The 8,409-nt window shown below is 50.0% G+C and overlaps 1 protein-coding gene across 1 annotated transcript in view; it reads left to right on the forward strand.

Annotated features, from left to right (window-relative positions):
* The first annotated feature begins 7,291 nt into the window (after window positions 1-7,291).
* CMIP (c-Maf inducing protein) overlaps window positions 7,292-8,409 on the forward strand; it is a 213,864-nt gene continuing 212,746 nt past the window's right edge. Inside the window, exon 1 of the mRNA XM_010850800.1 lies at window positions 7,292-7,395. The gene's annotated coding sequence lies outside the window, so the exon portion shown is untranslated. The remainder of the gene's footprint in view (window positions 7,396-8,409) is intronic.

Below are 8,409 nucleotides of genomic sequence, written 5' to 3' on the forward strand. Positions count from 1 at the left end.
TAACACGCTGCCCCCCGCCACCCCGCCCCCCGCCATACTTCCTTTCCTTGCTTCTTAGCAACTGACTCAGAGCGGATGGAGGGGAAAGAAGTGAGGTCACATTTAAATTGGTCAATTTGAGCAGCTCACCGCAAAGGCTGGTGTGGGAGAGAGATGCAATTAATCTGAAAAACACAGTGGTTTTTATTTTTAAAAATATGATCCGTGGCCTTCAAACCTCTGTGTGGCTGTGCCAGGCATCCATTTCCACGCGTCAGCAGCAGCCTGGCATTTCATAAAGTCCCTGTGAATTTTTAAAAAAATGAATGGCATTTGTCTTTTTTCAAAAGTAAAACAAATCAATACATGTTTATTGTAGGAAATTTGGGCTTGGGGGGTGGGAAGAGAGCAGAAAGAGGGCAACAGTATTTGCCCATAAGTGTTGCAACTGTGTAATGGATAGATTAGCCAGCCACGAAAGGAACAGACCACAATACGTGCACCAACACGGATGGATCGCCAAAAGTGTTATGGTGCGTCAGAGGTCAGACCCAAAGGAGGATGTATCTTCTGACTCTATTTATATGAACTTCAAGAAGGGGTGAAACTATCTATAGTGACCGAAGGCAGATGGGGGGATGTCTAGGCCAGCAAGTGGGTGGCTGGGATCAACAGCAGAGGAGCAGAAGAAGCTTTGTTTGGGTTGTGAGAATGTTTTATATTGGTGTCTTGATTCAGGTGGTGGTTACCTGGGTGTAGACCTTCATCAAAACTTATCAACCTGTTCTTTTTAAACGAGTGACTTTAATTTCATGTAAATTGTATTTTGATAATGTTGATTTCAAAAGGCAAAAGAATGACTTATAACCCCACCCACTGCAGAGATAACTGCTATTAAGGTTTTGGTGTGTGTATGTAAATCAACTGACTGATTGTGTGTAACAAAGATTCAGTTCAGTTCAGTTCAGTCGCTCAGTCGTGTCCGACTCTTTGCGACCCCATGAATCGCAGCACGCCAGGCCTCCCTGTCCATCACCAACTCCCAGAGTTCACTCAAATTCATGTCCATCGAGTCAGTGATGCCATCCAGCCATCTCATCCTCTGTCGTCCCCTTCTCCTCCTGCCCCCAATCCCTCCCAGCATCAAAGTCTTTTCCAATGAGTCAACTCTTCACATGAGGTGACCAAAGTATTGGAGTTTCAGCTTTAGCATCAGTCCTTCCAATGAACACACAGGACTGATCTCCTTTAGAATGGACTGGTTGGATCTCCTTGCAGTCCAAGGGACTCTCAAGAGTCTTCTCCAACACCACAGTTCAAAAGCATCAGTTATCTTCTGCACTCAGCTTTCTTCACAGTCCAACTCTCACATTCATATATGACCACTGGAAAAACCATAGCCTTGACTAGACGGACCTTTGTTGGCAAGGTAATGTCTCTGCTTTTGAATATGCTGTCTAGGTTGGTTATAACTTTCCTTCCAAGGAGTAAGCATCTTTTAATTTTATGGCTGCAGTCACCATCTGCAGTGATTTTGGAGCCCAGAAAAATAAAAGTCTGACACTGTTTCCACTGTTTCCCCATCTATTTCCCACGAAGTGACGGGACCAGATGCCATGATCTTCGTTTTCTGAATGTTGAGCTTTAAGCCAACTTTTTCACTCTCCTCTTTCACTTTCATCAAGAGGCTTTTTAGTTCCTCTTCACTGTCTGCCATAAGGGTGATTTCATTTACATATCTGAGGTTACTGATATTTCTCCCAGCAATCTTGATTCCAGCTTGTGCTTCCTCTAGCCCAGTGTTTCTCATGATGTACTCTGCAGATAAGTTCAATAAGCAGGGTGACAATATACAGCCTTGACGTACTCCTTTTCCTATTTGGAACCAGTCTGTTGTTCCATGTCCAGTTCTAACTGTTGCTTCCTGACCTGCATATAGGTTTCTCAAGAGGCAGGTCAGAAGGTCTGGTATTCCCATCTCTTTCAGAATTTTCACAGTTTATTGTGATCCACACAGTCAAAGGCTTTGGCATAGTCAATAAAGCAGGAATAGATGTTTTTCTGGAACTCTCTTGCTTTTTCCATGATCCAGCGGATGTTGACAATTTGATCTCTGGTTTCTCTGCCTTCTCTAAACCCAGCTTGAACATCTGGAAGTTCACGGTTCGCGTACTGCTGAAGCCTGGCTTGGAGAATCTTGAGCATTACTTTACTAGCATGTGAGATGAGTACAATTGTGCGGTAGTTTGAGCATTCTTTGGCATTGCCTTTCTTTGGGATTGGAATGAAAACTGACCTTTTCCAGTCCTGTGGCCACTGCTGAGTTTTCCAAATTTGCTGGCATATTGAGTAACAAAGATTAGTTTTAGATAAATGTTCAATCCTCTGTAATACATTTTTTTTTTTTTTTAAATTAACCTCAGGGACTTCCCTAGCAGTCCAGTGGTTAAGACTTCACCTTCCAATGAATCCGGTACAGGTTTGATTCCTGGTTGGGAAGCTGGGATCTCATATACCTTGGGGCCAAAAAAAACAAAACATAAAAAAACCAGTAGCAATATTGCACCTCCAAATCTCCCAAACTAGAGAAGTAGGGGGTGTGGCAGGTCATCACTCAGCTACCCGGTACACAGGCTGCTAACTAGGAAACGGAGCTCCACATCCCCTCCCTCCCTCCCTACCCGTGAGCCTAGAAAATGGGCTGACTGTACATCAGTTCAGAAGTGGGAGGGGGATGTTCCCTGACTTCAGGATGAAAACATGACTCCTCTCCTTACACCAGGAGAATAAGCACATTATTTGATTGGTACATTAAATGCCATCAGTACAGAGTGTGTGCTCCATTATGCTGGTATCTCATGCCTGTTAAAAATGAGGCTCAGGAATACTCTCCTGGATGATGTGATTTTGAGATGGAGTTTTCAGTCGGAGCTTTGGGAGTGTTCCCCCAAAGCAGCAGTTCCATGGGGCAGCTACGAAATTAAGAACAAATAATTCTGCTTCTGGCACCTGGCATATGATTACAGGCGTAGCTTCATGCCATTAAGGGGCTCCAGAAACATGACTCCAAACAGGTTGCATCTCATTTCATCCTGTGAGTTACTGTGTTCCTTGACAGCCTGATAAAGCTGGCTGTGAGTTTCCTCCGGCCCCTGGGAAGTGGCATCTGAGGAGGGACGTGCTGTTGCATGAGTGTGGACAATATAATCTCCCCCAGACTGTGAACCACAGGATGCCTGGGGAGCAGCCTGTACCGGCTGAGAAGGTGGGAAAAACATTTTCCTTTAAACCAGGGGTTCTCAATCAGGGCTGATTCTGCCTCCCAGGTGACATGCGGTAACGTCTAGAGACGTTCTGTTTGTCACAAATCGTGGCTGCTCCAGGCATCTATGGGTTAGGGCCAAGGATGCTGCTAAACACCTCTAGTGCCCCGGGCAGCTGTCTGCTGCCAGGAATGACCCAGCCCTTAAATGTTCATAGCAGCCAATGTTGAAACCCCTGCAAAGACGCTGTACTGAGTTTCCGTGCTCCAGTTGTTGGGCAACATGAGCTTGAGAAGGGCTGTAATCAGGGCCTTGGGAACACGGGTTCGAAGATGACAGTGGCAACATGAAAACACAATGCTTATTCTACGTGCTCACCCAGTGCTGGGCTGTGAGCTCATTTAATTCCTATGACTCTGGGAAAAGGTGCTGTTATAATCCCATTTTACAGCAAATCAACCAAAGATACACACATCTGGTAAACGGAAGGGCAAGGAGTTTGTTTTCTTCTCGGCACACTTTTTTGAGGGGGTGAAGTGGGAGGAGGGGTGTCCGATTCCCCTCACTCAACTATGAGCCCCGCAAGGGCAGCATCTTGTGTGAGCTGGACCTATAGGCCCCAGCAAAGTCCTTGGCCCTCAGTAGGTGCTGACAAGGGTTTAATGGAATTGAATGAAGGCAGGCAGGAAGCAGGGCAGTGTTGCCTAATGGTTAGAATGTTGGCATTGCAGTTTGATTTCCAACCATTCAACAGATAACCATCATGCAGCTTCTATAGTCCAGAACAGGCAGGGACCTGTTGGAGCTGACCTATGCTCGCCCAGGAGAGCTAACTGTTTTTCAGGAATTTTGAAAGCTGGTTGTCAGAGCCATTAAACAGGATGGAATTAGTATCAACTTACATTTAAATAAATTGTATCTTTAAAAAGGTAATAAAACTCATCAGTTCAGTTGCTCATTCATGTCCGACTCTTTGCGACCCCATGAACCGCAGCACGCCAGGCCTCCCTGTCCATCACCAACTCCCCACTTCCTAATTATTTTACTAGCATTTCTGTTCCGAAATGTTATTTATGCCTATTTCAGGGGTTGCCAAACTTCTTCTGTAAAAGGGCCAGATAGAAATATTTTAGGCTTTGCAAGCCCTGAGCTGAGACCCCTCCGCCCCTGTTTCATGTCCCCTGGAATGTTGTATCTGTAGGGTGGAAACACTCTGCAATGGGGTACGTCCCTTCCCAACTCTCCATGTTCAGTGAGGCCTGCTGATAACCTGAAGATGGCCGTGGTGGGAATATTTCCACCAGGGAGATTGTCAAATGCTATGAATCAGCACCCCCGCCCCCCACCCACCGCAAGCTGATGCTTAAACCTTCACCAGCACACCGCTGGACACAGTGATGGGCAGAACTGGAACAGATCCTGCCGTCTTGGAGGATACAGTGTGTTGGGTTTGTGGAGCATTTTGTTTGTGGGGCCTGCCTACGGCCGTGTGGTAGGTAGAAGCAGAGGTGGCCCTCTCTCAGGGCTAGTCATCGGCTCTCGCGCCCTCCTCCCCACTTCCTCACGTCCCTTTGTGGGCTGCCAGGGCTCTCTCAGGGCTAGTCATCAGCTCTCGCACCCTCCTCCCCACTTCCTCACGTCCCTTTGTGGGCTGCCAGGGCAGCAGGTCTGTCTTTACCCTCTGAGTTGGCTCCAGGGGGTGACCTGAGGGACCTCAGTGTCGAGCTGCGAGCTGTTTCCCGCTCCCTCACTACATGTCCCCAGCGTCTAGCATGGAGTAGCATCTTCACCAACATGGCCCCGAGTGAATCCGTGGTACACTGTTGATCCGAGTGGAAGAGGAACTTGCAGTGAGCCGGTGAGAGCAGAACGCTGGTCTTTGGGACGGGCTCAAACGAGGAGGGGCTGCCAGCAAAGATCGGAGAACATGGAAGCTTTGTCTGGTGATCTTTGTGAGTCAACTGGCCCACGAGCCCCGGGAGAGTGATGGGTTCGTGACCTTGCCTGTCGTTCCTACTGCTCCATGACCCTCAGGTTTGATGCCAGGAGGGTGACCTCTAAGGGACTTGCACTGTTGCTGGCAGAATCTGGACTCCTGTGGCACCGAGGATGACCTGGGTACCTGAGGCATTGGTGGAAACTCAGTGGGCTTGTGTCTCCTACAGAGGCTGGGGGGCTGCAGGGAGGGAGCTTCCGATGGAATCTGACAGCTGGACTTACTCATTTTTAGGTCAAGAACCTGGGCCATTGGGAGGCGAGGGACTCTGCGTATCACTGAGTATAAGCGCATCCCATCTCCTCGCAGCCTCGCTCACTGACCTCAGTCTACGGCCTAAGCAACAGGGGACAGGTGAGCCTGACCACAGGTCAATGTGTATTTGCTTGCAAGAACGAGGGCTACTGTTGACCAGGAACTCCTGCTTTCAATTTCCAGGGAACTTCTTATAGTATCTTGTGGGCTCTATGTCACTGACCTCAAACTCAAACCAAGAAATATTATTGAAAGATATATTGATCAAATTCAGCACTTTTCTTCCTGAGCCTCTGCTCAGGAAAACATTACAAAAGGAGTGGGAAAAACATGGTCAGACAGAATTTTGGGTGAAAATCTTGGCTAAGATCCTCATGTTTGTCTAAATCTCAACTTCCTCATCCTTAAGATGGAGATGGTAATTTCTGTCTTCTGGGTTGGTTGAGAGGAAGAAAAGAGAACAAATATATAACTCCCCCAGCATAGTACCTGGCACTTTATCACGCTGTTCCTATTCAATGCTTATAGATCAAGCACCATACCAAGCAGTGCTGAGGAGGTCTGGATGAAATCTGAAACTGCATCCTGGTAAATCTCATTCTGCTGAAGTTCTGCCCCCTGAACAGGGTGAGGAGGGTCCACAGATGTCCCTCAAGTGGACAGCAGCTGCTTTGTCTGCCATCGAGTCTCCCCACTCATGATTTCCTGTTGCACCCCATCACCTCCTTCCTGGGTACTCTTGACGGCCTCTCCACCAGCCTCCCAGCCTCCAGGCTGCTGCTTTGCAAACCTTGTCCAAGTTGTGCTGTGGACAGTGACCTGGATGAAGGTGACATCTACAAGTCACTCCCCTGGATGGCCTGTGTGGTGGCTTCCCACTGCTCTCAGGGGAGAGTCTGGTCCCTGGGCCTGCACTTCAGGGCACTGCTTGCTCTACCCCTGCTCACCTCTAGGGCCTTTGCCCTGCACCCTCTGGGCTCTTTGTATGCCGCGGCAAAATGCCTGCCATTTCCTGCACGGGCTGAGGGTCTTCCCTGATTCCTAATGACCACTTGGAGTCAGGACATGTCCACAGTGCCACAGCACACACCCGCAAACCTCTCCCCACCCCCAACCCCACTCCTGTAGTGCCATGAGTAGTATGGTAATTGTCTTCACATGGCCTTAGATGCTGAGCTTCGCACCTGGGCCGGGTCCTGATTAGCCACATGAGGTTGGCAGCCTCTCTGTATCCTTACCTGCAGGAGGGGATGGTGATGGGTCAACCCTGTGTCATAGTGCTGCTGTGAGAAGGAAAAGTTGTATGTGTGCTTAGGACGCTAGGAATTATTCCTGCAACTGGCAAACAGCAGCTCAATAAAGGTCTGAACAACAGATCTAACCCCCTTAAATGGGCTTCCCAGGTGGTAAAGAACCCGCCTGCCAATGCAGGAGATGTAAGAGACGTGGGTTTGAGCCCTGGGTCAGGAAGATCTGGAGGAGGGCATGGCAACCCACTCCAGTATTCTGGCCTGGAGAATCCCAGGGACAGAGAGGAGCCTGGCAGGCTACAGTCCACGGGGTCGCTAAGAGTCAGACACGACTGAAGCGACTGAGCACGCACAAACCCTCTTAAAGGTATGGCCTGGGGCGGTGTCATCAGTTAGGGGCTCCGGCTTGACTCCTTCTTGTTTGATGGTTTTCTCAAGGCTGTTGAAGTTCAGAACTTGAAGAAGAGAATTTGCCAGCAGGTTGTAGGGAGTCAGTGAATTCCCCATTTCCCCACCTAATTTGCCTCCCCAGGGCTCATGAGAGAACAGCTCTGCACATCTATCTCCCGGGCAGCCTGCACATGTCTTCTCTGCAGAGGGACACACATCGGGCCTTGACTTCCACCCAGGTGCCAGCCCTGGCCTGGCTTGGGTGAGTATCTTTTGGGGAGCCCTAATCTTGCATGTTCTGGAGCAGAGGAAAGGGACAATCCCCACTGAAGGGCTGCCGTGGACAGACTTTGGCATTTATGATGCAGTTCAATGCATGCTCACACACCCGTGTGTCCACTTACAGACGCACCTTCACTGAACAAAAAGGCACAGATCTGGGGGTTTTAATGCTATCGACTGTAGAAGTGTGTGGATGTGAGGAACCCAAACCCAGAGCTGAGCACTGGCTAGGTAGCTCTGGGTACTTCTCCCGATGGCGCATAGGGACCATTTCTTGTTGCACAGCTGGAGTGCCCCTGTGACATGGCAGTTTGTTCCTTGAGGGTGCTTCCAATATGGTTCTCTCACAGCCCTGCAGGGCCTGGGGATGCAGAGAGAAATGACCCGGCCTGAAGGGGAAAGGAAAAAAGGTCCGGGCTGCTGGGGTGCAGGCAGAGGGGGTGCCCATAACGCTGGAGAGGGATTCTGTGTCTAGGTTCCTGTTAGGAACTGATCAGACTCCAGGAGGAGAAGGAAAGCAAGGAGGGATGGTGGCTGGGGAGGCTTGTCTCGGCACCCCCGGCAGAAGCTTGAGGACTCCAAGGGCAGACAGACATCTGTAAATGACCAGAAGGCCCGTGGAGTCCGACCTGCTGAGACAGGGTGTTTGTGTGGCTCATTATTTGGATACCTGATGGGACATTTGCAATTCGAGGGAATATCTGTGTCCAGTGGCCATCCAAGTGGGTGGCCAGAGCTGAGCTGGGGGTGGAGGGTCACCTGGTCATCCAGGTGGGCGGCCAGAGCTGCGAGGAGGGTGGTGTCACCTGGCCATCCAGGTGGGCAGCCAGAGCTGAGCGGGGGTGGAGGGTCACCTGGGCATCCAGGTGGGCGGCCAGAGCTGGCGGGGGTGGGGGAGTCACCTGGCCATCCAGCTGGGCGGCCAGAGCTGGGCGGGGGTCCCAGGTCGGGCAGCCCTCTCCCAGCACCTTCGGCCCAGCCCGCCCTGGCCCCG

Source organism: Bison bison, unplaced genomic scaffold (genome assembly GCF_000754665.1).
Source record: "Bison bison bison isolate TAMUID 2011002044 unplaced genomic scaffold, Bison_UMD1.0 scf7180017864295, whole genome shotgun sequence".
Lineage (NCBI taxonomy): Eukaryota > Metazoa > Chordata > Mammalia > Artiodactyla > Bovidae > Bison > Bison bison.